The sequence below is a fragment of the Oryzias latipes genome, chromosome 6, assembly GCF_053564925.1.
Source record: "Oryzias latipes strain Hd-rR chromosome 6, Olatipes_Hd-rR_3.1".
In the NCBI taxonomy this organism is placed as follows: Eukaryota; Metazoa; Chordata; class Actinopteri; order Beloniformes; family Adrianichthyidae; genus Oryzias; species Oryzias latipes.
The window spans coordinates 11,673,418-11,700,763 of NC_136242.1; the positions used below are offsets into that span (position 1 = coordinate 11,673,418).

General features: G+C 43.9%; 2 long non-coding RNA genes across 2 annotated transcripts; both read right to left on the reverse strand.

Annotated features, from left to right (window-relative positions):
* Nucleotides 1–8,635: 8,635 nt before the first annotated feature.
* LOC110014698 (uncharacterized) lies at nucleotides 8,636–9,104 on the reverse strand. The gene is made up of 2 exons (XR_002289688.2): nucleotides 8,960–9,104; nucleotides 8,636–8,881 (listed from the first exon to the last, which is right to left on the reverse strand). It is a non-coding gene; the product is annotated as an uncharacterized LOC110014698 (long non-coding RNA).
* Nucleotides 9,105–13,506: 4,402 nt separating this feature from the next.
* LOC110014699 (uncharacterized) lies at nucleotides 13,507–13,950 on the reverse strand. The gene is made up of 2 exons (XR_002289690.2): nucleotides 13,831–13,950; nucleotides 13,507–13,752 (listed from the first exon to the last, which is right to left on the reverse strand). It is a non-coding gene; the product is annotated as an uncharacterized LOC110014699 (long non-coding RNA).
* Nucleotides 13,951–27,346: the final 13,396 nt, after the last annotated feature.

Here is a 27,346-nt window from a genome sequence, read left to right on the forward strand (position 1 = left end):
ACAGTGCTGGAGGACAGATCTTCATGGGAGGACAAACCCTTGCATGGGATGTCCCACCGGACCATAACTGAAGTGGCTGATATCAAGCAGTCCTACCAATGGCTAGAAAGGGCTGGCCTACTAGACAGCACTGAAGCGTTCATCCTGGCAGCTCAGGAACAAGCCCTGAGCACCAGAGCGATAGAGGCTCAGATCTACCACACCAGACAAGACCCAAGCTGTAGGCTGTGCAAAGAAGCGCCTGAAACAATCCAGCACATAACTGCAGGGTGTAAGATGTTGCCAGGGAAAGCATACATGGAGCGCCACAATCAAGTGGCTGGAATAATACTGTGCATTATCAGAAATTAACACACACCGTGGAAGCCTGAACCTTTCGAAGCTAATTGCGTTGATTCTGGTAATGGAAACTTTGAAGGTTATTTACCCACTTATACCATGGTCACTTCCAAAAGAAATAAATATTAAATAAGTTTTTAGTACTTTATTTTTGTTATTTTTTCGGTTTGGATCGCTTTTTTCACAAAATGCAGATTATTTTTACATGGTGTGGTGCTGTGACAAGCCGGCACGGACATGGACTGTAGCGGCAAAAGAAAGAGATATAAATGCTGATCTTCACGAAGGGTTAAATAGTTAAATAAAGCATCAGTACAGAGAGAAAGTTCACCTCTTACCGGTTGTTTTTGTCCAGATGATGAAGCTAAAGGTTGTTTTAAAGAAGCCGGCGCAGTGATAAAGACGATTTTTTTTTTGTTTTTTTTTAACTTGTCCTGTCCAACAGCTAGGCAGACAGATGAGAGCTGAGGGCCTCTTGTGTTGGACATATTTTACTTTAACAAGAGGGGTTATTAATCTTCAGACAAACCAAAGGTATGTCTGAATAAACCCCTTTTTTAATTGAGGCCAAACTTTATTCATTTCAATCATGTTTGAAAATCTTTGGTGTTGGACCGGACGGAAAAGGAAAGAGGGGAAGAAGAGAGAGGGACGTTAGAGAGAGGGGGGGGTAGGAGGGTGATAATAGGAGGGGAAGGGGGGTAAGACCATGAAGCAGCATAAAGCAACAAGTTTACTGGTTGTTAATCATTATGGTAAGGTTCAAATGTAGTACAAAAAGGGCGGGGCCTATCCACACACACACTCAACTGTTATAAAGACACCTGCTAGCTGCAAAAATGTCCACCTGTCGACATGTACACGAAACAGAACAGTGTTCACACGCATACTTATGCCTTAAAACCAACTAGTGTGAAATATTTCAGTCATTCAATCATGCAAACTGATAGTGCAAAGGTGAGCTAACACCTGTGCTCAGGTGAGTGTTTATGTTCTTCTAAAATGGATGGTGGAACGTGACAAGAAGGAGGGAGAGTGCCCAGCCATCCCCACCCCAAGACCCCCACCGCAGCAGCAGCGGCAGCCGGAATCCCCCCAACCCCACACGGGAACCGGCAGGGAACAACCGCCCCCCGGGCGACCAAGCCCGCCACCCAGGCCAGGGCCAGCAGGACCACCGCAAGGCCCCCAGAGCCAGAGAGCAGGGAGGCACGGAGGGAAAGAGAGCGATAAAGAAGATTTAAGATAGGTGACCGGAACTTCTTTTTAGGGCATGTGTTTATCACTTTTTAATGCACACCCAGCAGCCAATCAGAATCGAGTATTCACCTGGACCATGGTACAACACTTTTTAATGTACACCCAGAAGCCAATCAGAATCGAGAATTTACTCGGACCACGGTATCATCCACAAGCACTTGTTAAAAACATAAAAAACCTGATCTTTATCAAAGTGGGTCTTTACGGGGGTCCCTGTATCAGTTAGTCATTGGTCAATAATGCCTGAACATTTGTTTAATCAATTATAGCTTTTGGGGGGCATAATATACAGTGTGAGCAGTGCCACGTAACCATCTGACTATTTTAACTGTCCTTTGTTAGCTTGTTTGCTCCCTTTACCTAGTTTCAGATAGCACACTTTTGGCAGGAGTAAAAAATAAATAAACGAGAGCAGCAGCCATTTTTCAGGAAAAAAAACAAGAAGCCAACTCACACTGTCATGCACATGCACACTCTTTTCTCTTTTTCTGTGAGGGAAGCATCCCACACAAATACGGTTTTTGAGCTTTTAAAATGTCTATACCAACAAACAAGTGGTTCACATGGTTTCAGCAAAAGGACAGTGCTTACCACTCATCTAAACTGGTGGCAAGGATGTGAACGCTTGGCAACAGATCTGTCACGAAAGATTAAATGTTTTCAGGGCCATCTGGTGTGTGCTGGAGGCGAGGGAGGGAGCCAGGAAGACGGGTTCAGCCGGCCTGAGAGGAAAACGGCAAGAAGAGAAAGTGCAAGTGCTCGGAGTCAGGTGGAGCCGAAAGGTCTGAGGATGTGGTTACGTTCTGCCTGATCGTGATCCCAGTCGAAAAAAGTGTGGGATTACATTTATTCATGGATTGTTCAAAATGATCTGCATTTTAGCCAGTACACGAAATGTACGATTCTAGTAAAGATAACCATAAATAGCTTCTTTGTGAGATCTGACAGGGGTTTTTGTTTTCTGTCACCATTTACTGAGCACCATGTTCACAGACTTTTGATCAGGAGTTGCTTTTAGCTTTTTTTGTATGTGAGCTACTTTTGAAACAACCAGCTCCAAAAAAGTAATAATAACATAAAGTCTTATAAGATGAAAATACTGGCCTCTCTCATCTTTTTAAGGAGAACTTGCACAATTGGTGGAGGACTATATATTCTTTTGCCCCATTGTATATACAGTATGTATATAATTCATTTTCCTTTGACACATTTTGCACCCCTGCTTTAGCTCATCGCTGTTTATCGATGTAATGTCACCCCATGCCATGGTGTTCATGTTTTATTTTACAAGAACGTTTCTCAGTCCAAGGATCCTCGAATACAAAAGATGTCCTGAAATAACCCATTGGCCTCCATGGTTGAATTAAAAAAAGCCTCAGGTACATGATTTTCTTCTTTGGAAACTGGAAAACAAAAATCACTTCCCAACAAAATGAGGCCTATTAAACATTGAACAGTTTCAGCAAAAAAAATAAAAACATTATAATTTACAAGAACTATGATCAGGATTCTGGATCATGTTCACCAAAGTGATTAAATATAATTTGTTCTGCATGCTGTTATTACTTACATAGTGAATATTGCCTGGAATGGAGAGTCATAATGAGATCTACTAATAGCACAATGTAGATTGAAACTGCACTTACACACTCCAGCAGAGTGTAACGCAATCAAAGCATGCTATGTTGCTCTTGGAGGAGGACATTTCTTTTTGTTTTGTGACTGAACATTCATGCAAAATAGAAATTACAACCAGAAATGACTGTCATGTTACAGGAGGGGGGGGGGTCGTCTGATTGTTTCGCCACATTTTTCCTTTTATACAACTCACTAGCCGTTTTATCTCGACTCCTCCCCCTGTGTCAATGAGTGGAGCTTAAAATCCGCATTTATCAGTTGGAAAATTGATGTGAACACATCCTCATCTGGTGCTTTCATAATGTGGATTTGTTTTCTGACTTCTGGAGGAGACTGTACGTGTTGGCAGAAGCAGCTGGGGACTGTCACTGAAGATTTATTCAACCAAACCTTGGCGCATCCCCCACCCACGTATACCTACGTCCTCTATCACTGCCAGGATTTGACACATGTTCACTGAGACATCTTGACTGATTGCCTCATTGCTAATGACGCATTGGGTCAAGACTGATATGATACAGAGCACGTGCTGTACAGCTTAAGGCTGTAGTGACGGTGTTATGCTACGTTTGTGTGGTGTGGCTTTTTTAAAAGTCAGTTTTTGAAGGCACTTTTGGTATTTGGTGTGTTTACCTGAAATTAGCGTATATCCTCCACCTACAGTTGGAAGAGGCTTCAAATCTCATGAGTCTTACTCCAGGCTTTTGCTTTAACAGCTCTATTCCGATATACGAAAGACTTGGTGTCATAGAATTCTGTCCTAGGACAAACCGCAATTAATCACACGTCACTACCAAACTTAAGTCGCTGATTGGTCACAGGTTGACCTGGTTTAACTTTCAACACAAATTCTATTCTACACATTCTTTTTTTTTTACGTAGAGCCCAAAAACGGTCATGGAAACTTGTGTGATGACACGTAAATGCAAGAGTCAAGTTCATCTGGTTTTACTTTTGACGCAGACAAAACCACCGTGAGTTTCTTAGGTAGACTCCGAAAATGAACTTAAAAATGTGTAGCGACACGTGGACATATTGAATACAGAAGCCCAAAACATGCATATATGTGGCGGTATATTGATTTTTCATCAAAAGCAGTCACTCGAACGTGTGTTTCAGAGCCCAATGTGAATGTAGGATCCGAAACTTGTCCATCCATTTCATCCAGCCAACTGATAAAGTATTTAGAAATGTTGGAAAATGCATTTCTTACTTATTTTTTCATGCAATTTGTGTTAATTTTATACCAGCAAACCAGCCATGTGGGGTAAAAAGTCACAATCAACACCGGTTTTGAGGTCTTTACGTCAATACAACACAGAAGTAGTCAGCGGCTTTAAAAGCTCTGGGGAGTAGGAGGTAAAGCCGGCCATCATTTATCAGCTCCGGCTAACAGAATCAATGGCTGGGACACCGGTGCTTCACACCAAGCACCAATGCTTACTGAAGCACCTATGCTTTAGTAAGCATTGGGCATATGCTGATATCCACATGCACAGCGGTAGTAACGAGGTGCAACTGAAAAGGTCAAAACGCAGAGTGGTGAAAATAGGTGGACTACCATGATGGGGAATTTCCAATCATACATGATTCACCTCTCTAAAATTCTCTCTCTTTTCAATCTGTATGATAAAAAGCTTGGGAGTAAGCACAGTGAAGGAGGGATTTTTGCAAGAGATAAAAGGCACAGAGGAAAACAGTGGTAAAGAAAAGCAGCTGTTTGCCTTCAGACAACCAGCCTGGAAGCTAAAGGAATTTCCATCCACCCAGCAAATATTGATTTCTGTCTTTGCTGCTCTTTCCATCAATGCTTTAAACTAACTCCCAATCCCTCTCCACCATCACCTCCCATGGCCCCGGACCTGGTCCAGTGCCAGAGAAAAGGCCTTTCAAGGGTATCTTTTTTCTTTTATATCACATTGCAGTTGTGTTGTTTTTCCATGTCAAGGAGAACTACTCAGCTGTACAATGTGTATTTGATATAACGGAATATTAAGTACATAATATACTTTTGTATCATAGTCTGCTATTTTAAACACTTACATTTCACAGATTGAACATACAATACATTTTTTGTCAATGTCTGCAGACACTTGCTTTTATTGTTCATCAATGTAATTGCACTGGTTGAGTTTCCCTTGACTTCCACAACTGTTTTGTAAGCCACTAGTTAGTTTTGTTCAGAGCATTTCTTTGAAATCAAACAAATAATAGTTTCTAAAATAGCTTTCTTTGGGTTGTTCCAGGATGCTTCTAAGATGTGGCTAGTTAAAGAATTTCTAGAGTTACTGGGAACCCAGTATTTACCTAATACTGACAGACTTATCTCTGAGTTGGTGCGCCTTTAATATGGCATAAATGAAAAAATAGACCAGTCATTGACATTGTGCCTCAAAAATTGTATGGTCTGCCCTATAGTGTGGAAAAATACGGTAATCCCACTTTATTAAGAAATGCTGCATCCTGAGTTCTGGATTGATTTGTTCAGACATAACATTTCTCCAATTTTAGTTTAAAGGTTGTCCAGATGACAACCTTTAAACCTACTACTACGATGGAACCTAATTGGATGAATGAGAGTTGTCATAGACATTTCTCCAATTTTAGTTTCTCTTCATTCGTCATTGACTGGAACTAGTATAGGCTTTTGGATTGTTCCCTTTACATTTGACTGTTTTTGGGGACTGAACTCAGACTACAGTGTCTGAGCTGCCTTCAATTTTTTTTTACCTGTATGATTTTCAACAATAATGTTGAAAGATAGCTAGTAACCTCTGACAATCACTTGAAGCCAACAAGATATAGACACGTCACCTTTAAAAATTTCATAATAAAATTACTCTTGAAGTAGATAAAAAATATCAGCAGAAAGCCACCTTGTACCAGACTCCATCAGAGGCAAACAAGACAGTTATTAAGGATATGATAACCGATTCAGTGATGGCTGTGTAGAAGATAGGTAGGGGATTCTTCTTTGGCTGTCTCAGAAAATACAGCTTCTGCTAAGCCTTTTGAGTAAAGCAATAGTCCCATGCACCCGTACAGGGGGGGGGGGGGGGGGGGGGGGGTGACCTCTACATGTGGTGCAGGTTTCTGTGTTGTCAGGGCCTGTGGATGGTTGTAGAACATTTTAAGCTTTGTTCTCACCGCCCTTTGCAACGTGCATTCAAGCGACCTCTTCCCATGAAAAGTTTACGTAAATAAGTGTAAACATGTGTTTCAGGCATTCACACGTAGCAATGCTCGTTTCTATGACCATTCTTCGACTCTACATACAAATCGCACGGCTTCTGAATGCGCCTTCCAAGTTAAACCAGTTGAACTTTGACCAATCAGGGACTCTGATTTGGTAGTGACATTTGGATGTCATCCCTTTTAATTCATGGAAGTGCCAATTGTTTGAAACTTGATGATGGGGGAAAAAAAATATAATTGCGGCTGGAATGACAAGTTGTTCATAAGCTAAAATACAAAAAGTCTTTGCTCAACCATCCAAATGATCAAGAATGAACGTTTAGCGTGTTCTTGAACACACATATATGTAAACTTTAATGGGAGCGCAGGTGTGTCTTGCAGTTCCCTTGAGGCTTGCATGGCCACCTACAGGGACATGATGAAAATAGAATGTGCCGTTTTCATGTGTGTGGTAAATGTATCGTGAAGTATTTGCCAGTATAATGGAAGCAAGCACTTATGACATACAAGGGATGCCATTTTCCAATTCAATCCGTTAGGTTCTTGGTTTACAAAGGACTCAGCATGGTAAAGGGTTACAGGCTTTAAGACCTTCTGCTTCCCTCCATTTGGGGTCTGAACCAAACCCTGACCAGTTTCAACATAAACCTACAATTTTTAAACTGCTCTTGGCACAGAATAGTTTGGACTTTTTTTATGAGTGCAGCAGAGCTCTGCTCCCACAAAAATGCTGAATACCATAAAGGTGCCATTTAAACGGGAAATAAACAGACTGTTTGACACAAACAGTCGAGAGGTATTGGAAAAGTAGAGAAATAGACCAAGCTAATTCAACAAACACAATATTTCTGTTTTTTCATTGTTGTTTTTTTTTTGTCCAATCTGTGTTTACTTATTTCAAGCACACTTCTGTGTGAAAGTCTTAAGCACCATCTATTTTATTAATATGACTCTTAATATCATATCTATGTAACTATTCATCAAAACAAAATAGCTTTATACTAAAGAAAAAAGATTCTATAATCAGGGTCTCATTGTAAAGAATAAACTATAAATGTAGACATTAAAGTTTATATTTAAGGAAAAAAATAATATTTTAAGCCTGTTTTCTGTCCTTTATCCCATAAAGTCAAATATTGTTATATAGCTCACATCTGTAGAGAGAAATATTTGTTTTTGCATGGCAACACATACACAACAGCAAGCTTTTTATGGAAGGAAATGGTCCAATAAAGTAACTCAAAACATACAAACATTAGAATATTTATCCTGGTTTTATTAATAAAGCTATAGTCAGAAACTATATTTGCTTTTTTTAACAGGTTTAGTAAAATACATTTAGTCTTGTTTCTTTACGTAAAAATGTGTTTTAGATGAATGCAAAATAATAATGTTGTTACTCGCAAAATAATAATAATACAGCTTTTAATGAGATGTTATTGATGTGAGCCAGTTCAATGAATAGAGATTGAATACCTGCTTGATAAAAAAAGCAAAAACTAGTAGTACGTTTTCTATAAAAAAAAAAGCCATCCATCCTCTCAAGACAAACTTCATCAAGGAGCTGTCAGCAGATCTCTGCTTTAGTTTTTCACATTTTTATGCAATCTTTTTGTACAACCCATGGAATAAAAGCTGAATGTCTGCACTTCAATGGCATCGTGGTAATGTACAGAAAGAAAATTAGAAAGAATGTGTCTCTGTCCAAATATTTATATTTTAGATATAAAAAAATGCAAAACATGAGTAACAATTTGATTTAAAGGTGACTGTGAAATCCTCAAGGATTTAAGCAGCCTTACAGTGTATGTAATAATAATATCTAAAGTTATTTGCACATATTTACGTGCAACCAACCACAAAAAGTGATGGAAATTCACATATGTGTGGCCTGTATGCACATTTCTACATTGCCCACACGTATTTTAACCCACAAGAACCTATGGTGACATCAGTGTAACAGAAAAATATCAGACATGGATTTTGTGGTCCAATTGGTTTGGTAAAACACACATAATTTTATTTTTAAGAAAAAATGGGTCTTAGTTCTTAGGGGTTAAGTGTGTTTGAGGAAAAATGTTGTTGGTTGCTCGTATTTAAAGCTAAAGTTAAAGTCCTATTAGTTGTCACACCTAGTGTCATGACGAGCGTAACGAATAGACCCAGACGCTGGAACCCGGAAGAAACACAGGTGAGTACGTGGTGGAATGAAAGAAGGTTTTAATATTGATTCTTGGTTTGTGGATTGTTCTTGGTGGAGTTGACGTCCTTGGAGGAACCCGCGGCAAGGATGGTTCGGTCCGGTGGCCCGTGGCGTCACTGGTGGGTCGGCAGAGGCTCGTGGTGTCTCTAGAGTTACGGCAGAGGCTCTAGGCGTGACAGGAGGGAATGCTGTGGCTTGGATCCGTGGATGAAGAAGACTCAGACGACCACTCGTGTTTATGGACTCCTGGGAACAAGGTAGAGAGCGAGACTTAGACCAAGGCTTAATAACGAGAGCTATGAACATGACAACAATACTATGCACCATCAGGGGCAACGGACTGGCGATGAATACTGGTCCAGGGGCTCCTTAAGAAGACAGGCAGGTGATGAGGTAAGTGGTCGCAGCTGAGTCGCATCAGGAACCAGACAGAGAGGGGAGGAGTCTGACAGAGGCACCATGACAGTACCCCCCCTGCAACGACCGCCCCCAGGCGGTCAAGGGCGGCGATCTGGGTGGGCCCGGTAGAAATCCTCAATGAGCGAGGGGTCCAAAATAAAGGAGCGGGGAATCCAGGAGCGCTCCTCCAGACCGTAGCCCACCCAGTCGACCAGGAACTGGAACCCACGACCCCTACGACGGACATCCAGAACCCGGCTGACGTCATAGGCCGGAGCGCCGTCGATGAGCCGGGCGGGCGGCGGGGAAGCGGACGGCGGGCACAGAGGACTGTCCTGAACTGGCTTGACCTGCGAGATATGGAAAGACGGGTGTACCTTGAGGGCCTTGGGCAGACGAAGACGGACGCAGGTAGGATTGATGACCTTTTCGATGACATAAGGACCAATGAATCTGGGAGCCAGTTTCTTGGAGGATGCTTGGATGGGTATGTTGCGGGTTGAGAGCCAGACCCTCTGACCAGGTTGGTAATCGGGTCCCACCACCCTGCGGCGATTGGCTAGGCGGCAGTTGCTCTCCTTGGTGCGGAGGAGAGCAGCCCTCGTCTGATTCCACACACGTTGACAACGTTGTAGGTGGTGTTGGACGGAAGGCACTGCCAAGTCTAGTTCTTGAGATGGAAACAGAGGTGGTGAGTACCCAAGGGCGGCCTCAAAAGGAGAGATCCCGGTAGCAGTGGAGGGATGAGTATTATGAGCATACTCGATCCAGACGAGGTATTGGGACCAGTCCTGCTGATTCTGTGCCGCCAGACAGCGAAGAGCTGCCTCCAGTTCCTGGTTCGCTCTCTCTGCCTGGCCGTTGGATTGTGGGTGATAGCCGGAGGTGAGACTGACCGTGGCCCCCAAGGCCGTACAAAACGCCTTCCAGACTTGCGAGATGAACTGGGGGCCACGGTCGGAGACGATGTCAGCGGGGATACCATGGTGGCGGAAGACATGATTAATCATGATATCAGCAGTCGCAGTGGCGGTGGGTAGTTGAGGGAGAGGAATGAAGTGAGCCATCTTAGAGAAGCGGTCAATGACAGTGAGGATGACTGTATTACCTCGTGAGGGGGGTAACCCAGTGACAAAGTCTATAGCCAGGTGAGACCATGGACGATTGGGGGTAGAGAGTGGGTGGAGTAATCCTGCTGGAGCAGAGGACGACGCCTTGGAACGGGCACAAGTGGTGCACGCCGAGACGTATTCGCGGACGTCTTTATCCATGGAGGGCCAGAAAAACCTCTTCCGGAGTAGGCTAAGGGTCCGGTGCACCCCACCATGGCACGCCACACGAGAGGAATGACCCCAGGAAATGACGTCCGAGCGAAGTGAGGATGGCACAAACAGTGTCCCCCTTGGAGCTGGCGGGTGGTCAGTCTCCTCACCTTGAGCCTGGAGAACCTTGGATTCAATGTCCCAGGTAAGGGTCCCAACGATGCAGGTGGGCGGCAAAATGGGTGTGGTGGTGCGTTCTGAGGGGCTATACTTCCGGGAGAGGGCGTCCGGCTTGATATTACGGGAGCCTGGTCTGTAAGTAATAATGAACTGAAATCGGTCAAAAAAGAGACACCAACGAGCTTGCCTGGAGGTGAGCCTTTTGGCGGATCTGAGGTATGCCAGGTTCTTATGATCGGTCCACACAATGAACGGCTGTTCAGCTCCCTCCAACCAGTGACGCCACTCCTCCAGAGCCAGTTTAATAGCCAGGAGCTCTCGGTTGCCAACATCGTAATTTTGTTCTGAGGGAGAGAGCTTACGGGAGAAAAAGGCACATGGTTTCAGCTTGCCTGTACTCTCCTCCTTTTGCGATAGAACAGCTCCCACACCAGAGTCCGAGGCGTCGACTTCGACGATGAATTGTCGTGATGGATCAGGTTGGATGAGAATAGGAGCTGACACAAAAAGTTCCTTAAGCTTATCAAAGGCCTGTTGAGCTTCAGTGGACCACTTGAAGGGATGATTGACGGAGGTGAGACGAGTAAGTGGGGCGGCTATGCTGCTGTAGTTCCTGATGAAACGTCTATAGAAGTTAGCAAAACCGAGAAATTGCTGGAGCTTTTTGCGGGTTTCGGGAGGTTCCCAGTTGGTGACGGCCTCTATTTTGGAGGGATCGGGACGGATGCACCCCGCTTCCAGAATGTAACCAAGGAACCGCACCGTGGGTACATGGAATTCACATTTCTCATGTTTTACATATAGCTGGTTTTCCAACAGTCTCTCCAGCACTAAGCGGACATGGTGTTCATGCTGGGCTTGGTTGTGAGAGTAGATTAAGATGTCGTCCAGATAAACGAAAACGAAGCGGTTCAGGAAGTCACGTAATATGTCATTAACCATCCTTTGGAAGACAGCTGGGGCGTTGGTAAGGCCGAAAGGCATGACTAAATATTCATAATGACCCAACGGGGTGTTGAAGGCTGTTTTCCACTCATCACCGTCTCTTATGCGGACAAGATGATACGCGTTTCTGAGATCTAACTTGGTAAAAATGCGGGCTTCTTGTACAGAGTCGAAGACTGATGAAATGAGAGGTAGAGTGTATTTGTCTTTTATGGTTATTTGATTGAGCTCCCGGTAGTCAATGCACGGCCTTAACGTTTTGTCCTTCTTTTCTACAAAAAAGAAGCCGGCTCCCACTGGGGAAGAGGATGGTCTGATATGCCCCAGTGACAGAGCTTCTTGAACATACTCCTCCATGGCGACCTTCTCAGGACCTGATAGGTTGAACAAACGGCCTTTAGGAAGCGAGGCACCGGGTAGTAAGTTAATCGCGCAGTCGTAGGGGCGGTGAGGTGGAAGAGCGCTGGCCTTGGCCTTACAGAAAACGGATTTGAGATCGTGATAACACGGAGGGATTTTAGACAGATCAACATTACTAGAATCTTCAGAGCGGGAAACAGAAACAGTGGGAACTGCGGATAGCAGACAATTGGCGAGGCAATATGAACTCCAATTAGTAATGGTGCCTTGGGACCAGTTGAACTGAGGGTTGTGTAGTTTTAACCAGGAAAACCCTAGGACAATGGGGTTTTGCGGAGACTGCGTGATGAGAAGTTGAATGGATTCTCTATGGTTACCTGATGATACGAGCAGGATGGGTTTGGTCCGATGGGTAATGCGTGACAGATGTTGGCCACCCAGGCCCGAAGCCTCTATGGGAATTTCCAGTGGTTCTGTGGGTATGGAGAGTTCATTAACTAGTTGCTGATCAATGAGACTCTGCTCCGCCCCGGAGTCAACAAGAGCACGAAAATCATGAGCATGAGTTTTAAGGCAGAGCTTAATAGGAATAAGCAAAAATTCTTTACCAGAATTGGCTATTGCCCCCAGCGACCTGTCGTTTTGCGTGGTGTTCTGTGGTTTACGGAGAGGGCAGGTGGAGACCAGATGACCCTTAGTTCCACAATAGAAACAGGAACCTTCTTCTCGTCTTTTACGGCGTTCATCTCCAGTTAATTTCGAGTGGCCGATTTGTATCGGTTCCTCCAGATATTTTGCCGTGGCAGGAGCTTCAATAAGAGGAGTATTTTTGGCAGTAGAGATGCTAAATGGGCTAGTCACCGGTTGAAGAAGAATTTGTGTGCGTTCTAATTGACGCTCGCTTAAACGAATTTCGGAGCGGAGAGCCGCCGTGACTAACTGTTCAAAAGAGCGTGCTTCTGGTTGGGCGCAGAGGTGGTCTTTTATTCTCTCATTTAATGACTGGTAAAAACACCTTTGAGTGCCAGGTCGGGCCATCCAGCTTCAACTGCTAAAATACGAAAATCAATGACGTGGTCGCTGACTGATCGATTGTTTTGTTTGAGGTTGAGTAAGCATCGAGTAGCTTCCTCCTGTTTCCGGGGTTGATCGAATATTAGGCAAAATTCACGGAGGAAATGGTCATATGAAAGACGTGCAATGGGGTTAGCAGATATGAAGGCCTGCGCCCAACGGAGGGCTTTATTTCTGAGAGAATTGACAATAAGGGTGATTTTGTTGTGGTCGGTCTGGTAATACCTGGGGGCTTGCTGGAAAATCAGCTGGCTTTGTAATAAAAATCCACCGCAGGCTGTGACGTCACCATGAAATGGTTCCGGTAGGAGGCGGAAATTTTCCGGTAGTTCGGCTGAACCGGAAGCGGAAGTGGGACTGTTGCCGGAACATGAGGAAGGATCGGGAACTGTGGAATGACCAGAGAGGTTGGATATATTATGTAGTGTTCGTGAAATAACCTGGATCCGCGAAAGTAGATCTTCCTGAAGGGCAGTAATTCTTGAGATGGCGTTGGAGTGGAGTTCCAAAAAGGCTCCTTGTTGAGAGAGGGCGAGGCGAAATCCTTCCGAGTCAGCTGGGTCAGGAGTATGGCCAGTCCGTTCTGTCATGACGAGCGTAACGAATAGACCCAGACGCTGGAACCCGGAAGAAACACAGGTGAGTACGTGGTGGAATGAAAGAAGGTTTTAATATTGATTCTTGGTTTGTGGATTGTTCTTGGTGGAGTTGACGTCCTTGGAGGAACCCGCGGCAAGGATGGTTCGGTCCGGTGGCCCGTGGCGTCACTGGTGGGTCGGCAGAGGCTCGTGGTGTCTCTAGAGTTACGGCAGAGGCTCTAGGCGTGACAGGAGGGAATGCTGTGGCTTGGATCCGTGGATGAAGAAGACTCAGACGACCACTCGTGTTTATGGACTCCTGGGAACAAGGTAGAGAGCGAGACTTAGACCAAGGCTTAATAACGAGAGCTATGAACATGACAACAATACTATGCACCATCAGGGGCAACGGACTGGCGATGAATACTGGTCCAGGGGCTCCTTAAGAAGACAGGCAGGTGATGAGGTAAGTGGTCGCAGCTGAGTCGCATCAGGAACCAGACAGAGAGGGGAGGAGTCTGACAGAGGCACCATGACACCTAGGTGTGTAAAATTTGTGCTCCATAGTTGACCCTTCCCCTGGGGGAGCGGTAAGCTGCAGACACGACCGCACTCATGAACCATTTGGTGGTTGTAACCCTTGTACTCTCTTAGATGACCCCACCCTTACATTGACGTGTTCTCCCTACCATGACAAAGGTGGATGAAGGTGGAAAGATTTCATGTAATCCATGGACACCATTGAAGATCACAAATCATTGAAGAAAAAAGGTTCAGAGCACTGTCTAGTGGGTCTAGATGACCCAACTCCCAACGTTAAAGTGCCTAGGATAGCACAAGGGTTAACCTAACCCCAACCAAAACCCTAACCCAGGGGTCGGGAACCATTTTGGCTGAGAGAGCCATGAACACCACATATTTTTAAATGTCATTTCGTGAGAGCCATACAATATTGTAGCGTCCCTTTCCCACATTGAGGCACGGAGACTTAACCTCCTTTAAACGACGCCGCACAACTTTTTCCGCAACTTAATCTTACCCGCCAGGAGCACTCCCCCCACCTTTTTGCCTTCCATCCCGCACCAGCCCTCCTATGTCCCTTATTCCGCCGATAGCTGAACCCCATTGGTCCAAACTACCCAACAACAGGCTGAGCGACAGAACTGAGGGCCAACCAGCGTCTCTGCTGGATGCGTTCAATGAACTCCAAAACTTAGGACGCGACCAAACAGCCAACCATTTCTACTCAGTCCGCTACAATATGTATAAAACTAAAAAATGAATGTGTGCATTTCATGTAATTTCAACACTTTTAAAGTACAAAAAGTCTGTGGATTATTTTTAACAACGTTGTAATGCTGTTGCTAATAAATGATGAGTATTTCTTAGCATTAATGTGATTTCTGGTGCTACATGGTGGTTTTGCTGATGGTCTTGTCTGGTTGATACATGGTGAGTTTAAGCTTCATGCAGGCGTTGAGACTTCCATCTGTTAAATGTGATCGTAGGTTGGTCTTAATGTTCTTTACATGTGAGAAAAGCTGCTCACATGCATTTGTGGAGCAAAACATTGTCAGCAAAACTCACGCGCTGCAGTGTGTGGTATGTAACGGGCAGCGTGTTCTAAGCTCTGACAATCACTGCGCTGTGCCTGAGCCCACTATCCCTCCCCTTTTCTTTCTCAAAGATGGGTGCGCAGCTGCGGGGACGGCAATTCACAGGTTTCAGCTTGGTACAAACTCTGTGATATAACAGATAATAGTAAATTGATAGTGGCACATTTTTTTTTTTTCTCCAAGCATCGCTACTACTGCGCGCCCCCCCTGGCATCGCATCGGGCTGGTCATTAGACCAGAAGGACTGGTCTAATTTAATTATAATTAAAGATTTGTCTGCGAGCCAGATGTGGCCTATAAAAGAGCCAAATATGGCTCTCCATGGGATCCCGAACCCTGCCCAAACCCTTCCACCGGGTCCGTGCGACCAAGAAAAAGTTCAGCACTGGCCCCAGGTATTTTGAAAATTATTTGCGAATAGTCACTTTAAAAAAATAATAATTTTGCGTTTTTAGACTGTTTATCCATTTTTCATAAATGTCATATCAAATCATTTTATTTCTGGTGTAAATGCCAACAACCACAGAGCTGAATAATTGACTTCAACTATGCAACGCTGAAAAAAGGAAAAGCCAAATCCCTCCATCCTGGCGTGTGATGCAGAAGCATTTTTTATTCTACCTTTCCATCAACTCTTAAGAGAGCAATTCAAAATTGTCCTTTATTTTCGTCAGACCTACAGGACACTTTTCTAAGAAAGCCAGTAGGAGAGTTTGACAGAAAGGGATTTCACAGCCTTGCCATTGTTAGCAACGCTCTGAATCACATGAAAAACTCTTTGCACCTTTAAATACCATGACTGATTGCAGTCTAAGTTTTATGTGTGTGAAACAGGTCGAGTTAGCAAGAGCAAGCCTGTCAAAAATGCCCTGAAATCATTGCGTGGTTGTAATTGGTTTGCTCAGAGGACCTTCAGACGTGATTTTACTGTCAACTTGACATTTTCAGTGTTAAGGGTTCACCCCGACACGGACACTTTACCACTAAAGGCTATTTGGCTAAAACGTCTTTAGTTCTTCCCGTTTTCCCTCATTTATAACATTTTATTGTCATGGTTCCTTTAAACTAAAGCATATTTTTTTGGAAATTTTGAAAAAAAACAAAAAACTTTGTCTATATATCAGTTACATATGAGATGCATTTCAGGCATAACAAAGTAGTTAGAGTGCTCAGTCATCAAGAGTAACTGACTGATATCCAGTCTGTCATTGCAAAAAACAACATGGTTTCCTCCACTAAAGGATGATTAATCCAGTCTTGTCACACCTCCAGTTTCCTGCCTTACTCATTCATCCACGCACTGAATGAGACTGCACCATCTGGCACCTACAGCAATGCCATGCTCCCTCCTCAGTGACTGTACAGAGACAAACCCTCCGTCATCTTTTGGAGCCAGAGCATTGTGGGATTGGGAACACTGTCTGTCCACCCACATCCGAATTCCCCAACAGATGAGTATATTTGGTTGACCTGTGTTGGTGGTGCCCCACATCTGTTCATCAGGATAATGTAGCATTTAATGCTAAATTGTATCACTTTTTGAAGCACTTTTAATGATATCACATCCACCATTTTTGCAGTCAGAGTAAAACAGAAAATAATTAACTCCTATTGAACTTTGCTTACAACCACTGATGTATTCCTTAAATATTGAGAACTATCAGAAAAAATTAAAGTGAAAAAAACCACACATAAATAAAGACAATAAGAGTTCTAGTTTACCTTATTAGTTTATCATGAACAAAAGTGGAAATTGTTCTTATATTTTTTATTTTTATGAATGTAGGTGAGGTTAAAAGAAAAGTACATTTCCTTGTGAAACATAATAAAGAGGAGTTTGATTTTTGAAAACCTGTTCTTTTGAATATAATATTTCCAAGTATTGAATAAAACATTAAAAACTAAATCAAGTATCAACTGAGATTACTCCTGAGATGAGTATTTGTTGTTTTCCAATTGTGTATTAAAAAAAGGGGATTTTGCTCAACACCAACATCTCATGACGGCAGGTGAGGAAGATGAGAGGAGAAGCACTGCCTGTCACCTGCCTCTCCCCAAACCGCATTTCCCTGCTTGAAACACGTCAACCAGGAACTAAAAGCTCCCGAGTTAACATTGTGGGACGTAAAAACCACTACAGAATTAAAACTGAATCTTGGGAGGAGCTAACACCTTCCTTAAATCTGCTCACACAGGAATAGTAACAACAAAGGTTCCTTTTACTCCTGTAACGTGTTGACATTCTTTGGCCTACTGTAACTCTTCAATTGTTTACACAATTAACCTATTTCTAGTGGATTCTGAAGCAGAGAGAATCTGTTTTGTGCTGATATGCAGCACTTTACAGTTGTTAAGTGTTAATCAGCATGAAATCAGCTCATTTATTTTCTAGAAAAACTGCTAAAATGTTCCATACAGTAACAGAGCATAGCCAATATGAAAAACCGCCTGTCTCCACATCACATTCAGCTGATTCATGGGGATTGCGTGAACAGTCGAAGAGTTACGGTATGTCAACGAGCGTGTGTTATTTAGGTGTCCCACACAATATCTTTGGTGTGGCAAGACCAGTGTGTGAACCCGGTGTGTGTCTCTGTTAAAGTCTGTTTGTTGCATCCACTGGTTTCTTTTCTTAAAGGCATACTAAACCGCTGTACGTATTACATTCATCCATGGCCCAATATGTTTCTGCTATCTGTGGAAAGAATGCCTATCTGAGATATGAAACACAATTGACAGATGTCAAACATATTGGGTCCATGTATTTCGACATCTCTGAAAGAGTCAGTGCCTCGCCGCACGCCACTGCTCCACAACTTTTCACATCATCCAGGTCTCGCAGCGCACAGCAGGACAAGGTTAACTTTGGTTTAGAAATCCTAAATCTCAGTAATACAGAGAGGTTGGTGTTGGCACAGATTTTTGCCAATCGGCTAAAGACATTTATTATAAACTGCTTGTGCCTGAGAAGCTGATGATGACATCAGCAGCTGGACTTGATCTTGGCACAAGGTGCAGTTGGTGTCCAGATTGTTCATCATTACTGTTATTGTGGAAAATCTCTGCTGTGGTGCCAATACAACAATTCTGCTGACCCATTCAAGACCCCATCCAAAGAAAATCGTTGTTTTGGTGTCCACATTTTTATGTGGCTCTTTTACTGATGATGTGGGACAAATATTCAGAAAATTAAGATATGTATTTTTATTCAAATTGCTGTGAATCAGTTTCAAAAAGATTGTTTGTGATGTAAAAAATACAGTATGTAGGGCGGGCCACAAGCTCAACTCCATTTGTAGACAAATAGATCCATGTACATGTTTGTTTTGCTCGTCTGAGCTGTAATCTGACTTAAAACTCCACAGCTGGATAGCTCCAATATTGATCACTATTTTTGTTGCAGCAGTAATTCTAGTTTTGTTGGGTGAGGCACTGTGAGCTGGTGGTAGAGCGGGTAAACAAATAGCTCAGCAATGGGGACGGGAAGGGGGGACAGGGTTGTTTCACCGCCCACAACAAAAACAGCAAAATCATGATTAAAAAAACCACTGGGAACGCTTTGAAAACAGATCTAATAATGATTGGCCAAACTATAGATTGTGTACTTCACTGAGATCAGGAAATTCAAATGTAAGTAATCATTTTGTTTCTTAAAAAGAACATCCTAGATCTATGTGAAAAACAGTGAACCTTACCACCATTTCTGTCACTAACATCTCTGCTGTCACTGGCTCTTTCCCGGCTTCTAATGGACCACTTTGGCTTTAGATCTCAGATTTGTTTCAGATTTCTTTTTCACCATTTGCCCTCACCCCTGCTGTCTGTCTCACCCGTGTCACCGCTAGTACCGCCGGCGGCATCTTCTCCGCCGTCTCCTCATCTGCCAGCAGACGAGGAAGATCAATCAAGGAAATGTTTGTATTTTTGAGGCACTTTAATGCTCCTGCCTGAAGCTTTTTTTTCTTTTGAAATCTCTCAGCCGTTTCCAACTCCTCTTTACATTCAACTCTCATCATTTTTTTTTAATTGTTGAAGCATTTTTGCTGCATCTTGAAAAAAAGGCTCCAGTTTAGAACGTGAGACTCTTGGTCAAGACTGACAGTAGTTCAAAGTAATCTCAAAACTATCTACAACTAAACTGAACAACAACAAATAAACTGAACAACACAGTAAATTATCTTAACATTTATGCATGTGGCGGATCCAGATGAAAAGACAAACTGAAAATATGCATTTTCACAATATTTGTATGTGTATTTTATTTTTTCTGATACTTTATTTATCCCTCAATGGGGAAATTCTTCTTGGCATTTGACCCATCCCCTGGGGGAGTGGTGAGCTGCAGCTGAACCACGCTCGCTCGGGAGGCAGTAGTGCTAAGGGCCTAGCCTAAGGACCCTCACTGAGTGATGTTAATTGCTTGCCATTGATATGGTAATTGCCCCCAGTACCATTGCTCATTCCCCTCTGGGAATCGAACCCTGGATTCCTGCATGGTAGCTTCTCACCTTACCAACCGAGCTACTCAGGCCATGTATATATATTTGTTGTTTGAGCTGTAGCAGATTGCCTTGACCATGTCTCCATGCCTAAATGCATTGAGTTGCTGGGGGGGGGGGGGGCTGGGGGACAGCTGTTTGACCACCGGGGGACAGTCTACCAGCTGTCCCCAACTTACCCCCTTCCTCATATAACCTCATATTAGGGTGAGGGGGTGGGGGGTCTAGCCTGCGATGCGCCTGGGGGGGGGGGGGGGGGGCTACTTGGCAGTGGCCCCCCTCCTATGGTTGCCGTATGGAGTGAGCCCCCCCTCTTTCGGTTTTATTTGCACCATAGACATGTAGGGTCCTTGGTAGGGGGGGTGCTTGGACATCACTGCAAGCAAGCAGCAGATGTCCTCCTGGCACCGTACCCGCCAATTTTAACCGCACCTTAGACATTTGGGGCCCCTTGGTGGGGAGGGTGAGGGGACATCACTGTGAGTAATCAGGAGATGTCCCCTTAGTGCCCTACTCGCCAATTTTAACTGCACCCCCCTTAGTACACACACCCCTCCCCCTTCAATATATACATCCCAACATAAACACACACACATGCACACACACACCCTCTCAAACACACATACACGCACACACATTTTGCAAGGAAGGTGGGACCTGGGTCCATCTGTTCCCTACCCCTTCCCTGGTGGGGGGTGCGGGCCCCTTGGCGACGGCGGCCGTGTCCCCTGGGTGCCGGCTCCCTGGGCCTGGCGGTGCTCTCTCCGCATGGTGGGGGGGATTATATTACACCTGAGCCGGGGGTGTTCGTGTCCCTGGGGGGTGGGTCCTGGTCATTGCCTCTGGGCGTTGGGCCCCGCCAAACTTCCAACAGTGGCCGAGCCTGGTCGGGCCATATTTATAACACCCCTTGTGGGCCACCCTTTTTTCCCCGGGGTTCCCCCCTCCTGGGCGGGGGCGGCGGGCCCCTGCCTTGCTCCTCCCTGGACCAACCGTGGGCCGGGTGGGTGGCTGCCTGGAGTGCGGAGCGGGTCTCCCTTGGGGGGTCCTGGCTCGTACCTGGGGTTGGGGCGGGGGGATGCCCGGAACTCCTGGGTGGTGGTGGGGTGCTCGTCTGGGGCTGTGGGCGTCCTTCTCCGGTGGGGCCCTGCGTTGGGCTCTTCCGGCGCGGCGGGGGGGCTGCTTTCCTGGCTGGGCTGGGGCGGCGCTCTCTTCCCTGCTCTCTGGCTCTGGGGGCCTCGGGGCGGTCCTGCTGGCCCTGGCCTGGGTGGCGGTCTTGGTCGCCCGGGGGGCGGTTGTTCCCTGCCTGTTCCCGTGTGGCGTGGGGGGAATTCCGGCTGCCGCTGCTGCTGCGGCGGGGGTCTGGGTGTGGGGGTGGCTGGGCGCTCCTCCTCCTTCTTTTCACATTCCACCATCCATTTTAGAAGAACATAAACACTCACCTGAGCACAGGTGTTAGCTCACCTTTGCACTAATAGTTTGCATGATTGAATGAATGAAAGATTTCACACTAGTTGGTTTAAAGGCATAGGTATGCGTTCGTGAACACTTTCTGTTTTGTGTACATGTTGACATGTGAACATTTTTTGCAGCTAGCAGGTGTGTTGATAATATTTGAGTGTGTGCGAACAGGCCCCGGCCTTTTTGTACTACATTTGAACCGTAGCATAATGATAAACAACCAGTTAAACTGTCTGCTCTATGCTGCTTCATGGTCTTCCCCCCCCCCTCTCACTATCACCCCCCCCCTCTAACATCCCTCTCTCTTCTTCCCTTCTTTCCTTTTCCGTCCGGTCCAACACCAAAGATTTTCAAACATGGTTGAAATGAATAAAGTTTGGCCTCAATTACAAAAGGGGTTTATTCAGACATACCTTTGGTTTGTCTGAAGATTAATAACCCCTCTTGTTAAAGTAAAATATGTCCAACACAAGAGGCCCTCAGCTCTCATCTGCCTGCCTAGCTGTTGGACAGGACAAGTAGAAAAAAAAAAAAAAACAATTTGAGCATGTCATGGATGTAGGCTTTGTTGACAATATTTGACATATGAAACATCTGCATAGCAATACATATCTAATGTTGTTTTCATTGTATATATGTAATTGACTGCAACGAAAAACGGTAACGCTCAAACAAAAACGTATGGGGAAATGACAAAAAATCGAGTCTAGGTCTCAAAATCCTCGCACGATGTAAATGTAATTCTCTATGAATTAATGCAGCCTCCTCGTCTATTGGGTCCTCCAAAAAAGGAAAAGCCATTCTTGTCACTTAGACCGTCTCTGTGTGACGGAAATTTGGGCAATGAAGGTTAAAGCGAAAAATACCGCTTAGTCTTTAAAAAGGGGAGGGGACCGGCAGAAACCTTGAATTTAGAGAATAAAACCTGCTCCCGACCAGGTTAGGTTCACAGCGTAAGTAACCATGGACACTGACTCAGAGTATAAGTTACCTCTCTTTCAGAAACGGGTTTGACTTACTCTGCTTTCTATGGTTTAACAAACCTCCCATTCTGAAACGGAAAACACAAGGTTTCCCTGATTTCAGGGTTAACGCACTCAGAGTTTACACTTAACCTCCTTTCTGAAACAGGCCCCTGGTGTGCCTACTAAAGTGTCCAGTTAGTCTATGTATCAGAGGATGTTTGATTGGCTGTTCTGCATGTCAATCAAGTGACAGACATCATGGCATGGACAACGATTGGCTGATGGCTATATATCCCCCCCCCCCAAAAAAAACATTTTTTTGTTGTTGTTTGTTTATTTTTAACCGTTTTTGAATCAAGTTCTTTTTGTCTACTTTTATAGTGCTTTCATAATTTTAAGACCAGTTTCTCTGCCTTGTTACACTTCTTGTTCTCCCACAGTTTTTAGCTTTTTGTTTTACCAGTTGTTGGTTCAAGCTTTTACTTTTAATTATGTAAACTTCATTTTTTTTTAAATCCATACTGTTCAAAATCTTGGTTTCCTCCATTTGGGTCCACCACACCAACGCTCCTGAACGCTTTCCCTCATCACTGGTGTCATGAAAAATCTTCAAAGGTGGAAGCTTTTGTGGAAGTATCTGGAATCTGGGAGTCACACAAACACGACCTGACGCTGCCATGTTTTAAATAAAGACAAAATGCCCATGCCTGTTTGATCATTATTTCTTCCGTGTGAATACAAGATCAATGCAGGCTGTGATCCTGGAGCTGGAGCTGTGCCGTGGACAGGCTCAGCTCTCGCTTTAGACAGAGTGGAGGAGATGGCTCGTTAGACGGCTTTCGTGCAGCATTGATAGCAGATAACAAATTTCATTATTGTGTGGCAGTATTTACATAGGGAGTTCTGGGGGGTTAATATAAGACATCTCTCCCACCACATATGCCTTATGCTTTAAATTAAATTAAATTAAATTAATTTTATTTATATAGCACCTTTCATGACGAGAAAGACAGCTGAAGGTGCTGTACATAAAAACAAAAACGAATGCAATAAAATACATTAAATCAGCCCCGCGCAATAAAATACACAAAGACAAACACCAGTGGAAAATAAATAAATAAAATAAAGAGAAACCAGAATAAAGAGAAACCAGAAGGCTTTAGTCACAACTGCCCTCATGGGTGGATACAGGCTGTCTGCGGGTGAAAAATGGGCAAACCTGTTAGCGATAGTAGACCGCCCGGTGAGCTCATAGAGCAAAAAATGCTCGTGTACATTTTATCTTGGGGCATAGTGGGGGCATCAAGTTCTAGGAAACAGTTAAGTTGTCATGACAGCAGCTGCCCTGCCCCCCCAGCTGCTGCTCGTCACCTCTGATTCACTCCACCGGTTCACTTGAGTATATATTGCTGCCATGCAGTTCCACTCACTGCTGGAACGTCAAGTCTTCTGCCTGATTCCCAGCTTACTCATGCTTTGTGGTTTCAGTCTGTCTGCAAGCCTGCTTTTTGCTCCACGCTCTCAGATCTCCTGCCTGCCTGCCTGCCTGCCTGCCTGCCTGCCTGCCTGCCTGCCTGCCTGCCTGCCTGCCTGCCTGCCTGCCTGCCTGCCTGCCTGCCTGCCTGCCTGCCTGCCTGCCTGCCTGCCTGCCTGCCTCAAGCTTCCAACAATCAACCTACCTGCCTGCGACCTCCAGTTTCTCACTGCCAAGTCCTCTCTCAAGATACCAAGCAGTAAGACATTCCTCATCTACAAAACTCTGTGTTCACGGACTTCCTCATTCCTAGACCGGCTCTGGACTCTGCTCCGTTCCCCTCCTCTCATTCCTCATCACCCACAAGTCTGCCTCAGCTCCCTCTGGTGTCAAGTTTCAGCCATCATCCTGCCTGCTCTGGTCCTCAAATAAACTCTGAAGTTCTTACTCCTGGGTCTGTCATATTTTGTTGGTCCTCAAGACCTGGTCCTGACATAAGTAACATGTAAAAATAATTAGGGGTGAAGTAGGTGAGGTGTGGGCAAGTCGTACGGATGTTTAATTTCTTCAACTCAGTCAAATTCTGTGAACTGAGCAGGGCTCCCATTAGTGCTGTTTGGGGGACAAGTGGACGCTTTTTGCACATAGCGTGACTGTTACAATTTAGGCAATTGCCCAAACAGAGAATAATTTGCGTGGGCATCCTACGGGCACTTATGTATCACCTGCACACCCCATGCATGCAACCAGGGGTGGACTTAGCGGTTTGGGGTCCTCAGCCAGTCAAAACATGGGAGCCTCTGAAGCTTTTGAATTAAGCTTTTTTTTAAATCCATACCTATAGGGTAAAATGTCAAATAACTTCCTTTCTTCCACTTTTAGACAAAATCAATGTCAAGAATCCAAATGTTTTGATAAGAATTTAAAAACTCAAATCACATTAAATGTCAGAGAAATTTATTTTATAGTATATACATTACATTTATTAAATTCACTAATTTGTTTACCCCTCACCTCCTAGAAAGAACAAATGACAATTTTCGGTCTTTTCTTTAATTTGTCCAGATTTACCTAAAAAGCAAAAGAGAAAAAAAACATAGTTGTTTTTTATTCTGTTTTTCATATTTTATTTCTTTATTCCCACACTTTTGGAAGCATGGCAACTAGTGTCTTGCTTTCTCTTTGCCTTTTTCTCTTTTTACAGCCTCTCAGGTCACTCATTTAATCTCTGCCAGTGTTGCCAGATAGTCATAGTTTCCCAGTCCCAATGTCCACCAGACCACCAGAGCCAACAAAAACACAACATAAGTACTTATATTATCCTTATGACTACTTCACGTTACACTTACCACATGCACAAATATGTTAAGTTTCAGTATCGTAATTTCCCTTAAAGTGGCCGCACGAGCCTTAAGCGAAAACACACCTAAGCTCCTCTTAAAATGGAGCCGCTTCTCTTTACGACCCACCACAGGCCCAGACTATCCAAAAACCCACAGCACCAAAGAGGGTCAACTCACCGTAAAGCTACGCTCCCACCTCCCACAGCAACATGCTTTTAAGCAACCACTTTTCATGAGAGGTCTATGTAAGCGTGTGTAAGTGGGTGTTTCGGGCTTTAGCATTCAAAACTTGCGCATAGCTAGGTACATTTTTAGGATTCTTTCAGGGTTTACATACAAAACATTGTAAGGTGGAACTTTGACAAATCAGGGACTCAAATTTTGGTTAACGATGTATGGATGGCGCCCCATTGCATTCCTTGAAGTGTCAACCATTTGAAAGATGATCAAGGAGGAGAAATTTATAATTACAGTTTGTACCTGGCCAGAATTAAATGATAGAAAAAAAAAAACTGGAACAAGATTTGCACCACTTTTTTTTGATTTTGCAGTCTCTTTCAAATAGAGTAGTAGTAGAAAACACAGGCTAGTGTAGTAAGCTCATTCAGTGTGACTACCAAGGGCTAAACATGTGTCCAAGTTTGAAAGCCTAACCATAACCCTCCTGCAACATTAATTGACGTGTAACGTGATGTTCCTACATTCGAGGCCAACTTAAGAGTACTAATTGTTGTAGTTCCTGAAATAAACACTGGAGGCTGGCTTCAGAACGTAACAACTGTTCTGTTTTGGGAAAATTGCAACAACTAAAAGTCCATTTTAAGCCCAAACAGCTTGTTGGAAAAGTTAAGAAAGAAATCTTAAAGCTTAGTGTCTCTTCAATGTGCAGAAAACTTCACTAAGTTCACTTGAATTACATCCCGTGTGGCTTTTTCCTTCACACCACTTACATTTGATTAATCCACAGCTGCATAATAAATAGAATCAATTCCAGCTGAGGCATTAAATTACCTGCAATTAAGCCACTGATTGAACGGTCTGATTCAGGTAATTGATTTTATTGTCCATTAATTTAGACCAAAATCTACAACAAAGGGATAAGATTCAGTGGCTGCTGCCATCCTCGAGGGAGAGCTATTTGTCTTGCGAGATCAGGTATGGAACATCTTTAATGTGGGTGCAGTAATGTCAGTCACATCTCTACTCGGTGGTTGGAAGTCTTAGCTCTGAAAATAACACACTGTATAATTTCAAGGATGAGTGAAAGCGGAAGAGACAGTCTGTAACTTTTTTTCTGCCTATGTAAACATTTCTAGAATGTAGACTCAGAAGCAAATGAGTCAGCACAGAGAGAATACAAGATGGTGAAAGCAAACTCTACAAGACATCATTATTTTTTTCTCTTTCCTTCTTTTGCTGCCTCTTGTCACAGAGTGTCTACATTCTCATTGTTATAAGTCCTGATTTAAGGCGACGATAGCCTTGGCTTCTCACCTGCACCTTCATGAGAATATCACAATCATTTCAAATGCCATTGCGTTTGCAGACTAGTTAGTAGAATATAGCAACTAATCAAACACTCCAGGATTATGTTGTCCATTTTCCTGCAGATATCTATTGTCCTGTCAAACATTATAACTGATTGTGATACAAGAGACCCCAAGTATCCAAATACTACTTTTTCACCTCAGAAAACAAAAAAAGTATGGAAAAAAAACTACATCCAAACTACGTCTACTGGCTTATTGTGCTTGCCTTAAAGGATTTGTATTGATGGGTTGTGCATTTCACAATAATTTTACAAGAAAAATGTTTGCACTATAAATGATCAACAAGTTACAGTGTATGAAGGGAGCTCTCCTATTTCTTATAAGCTGCATCAACTAACTTTGACCATGAACATGGACAAAACACACCAAACTGATAATCCCTGACATCCTTCATAGAACTGAAGAGTTGTAAAATGTGAACTACTTAATCAAGAGCGTTCTGAAATTGGGGAATTGGATAAGACATGTAAAGGCAGCTGGCTAGATGCTTGGCACACAGGGTTTGCTTCCTAGAGGCGCAATGATTTTCATCCAGTATGGGTCCTTAGGCAAGACCCTTGGCACCTCTGCCTAACTATATAACCACAAGGTCTCCCAAGTCTAGGTCTCCTTGTGCTAGTCCCCAGCCCAAGGTTGTGTCAGGAAGGGCTTCCAGTGTAAAACTCTGTTCGAAACCACCTGTGTGATTGATGTGCTGTGGCGACCCCTGAAAAGTTAAGCCGAAAGGTAAAAACAGGTAAGAAAAAGTAAGCAGTGAGAGTTTTATTGAGCTCACCTACCTCCCAAAGACCCATCCTGATAATAAACCCAAACATGAATCCTCATGAAATCCAAACACCTAATCAAAAGTAAAATAAAATGTAGAAAATTGCTAACCTCTAAAACCAGGCTTCAACATTTAGGGAAGTGCAACATTTGTTTCTTCAGGGTTTGCTTCAGATCATAGAGCAGAATATGTAAAATCTAAAAATCTTTTAGTGTTAAGATAAATGTTAAATCCCATTC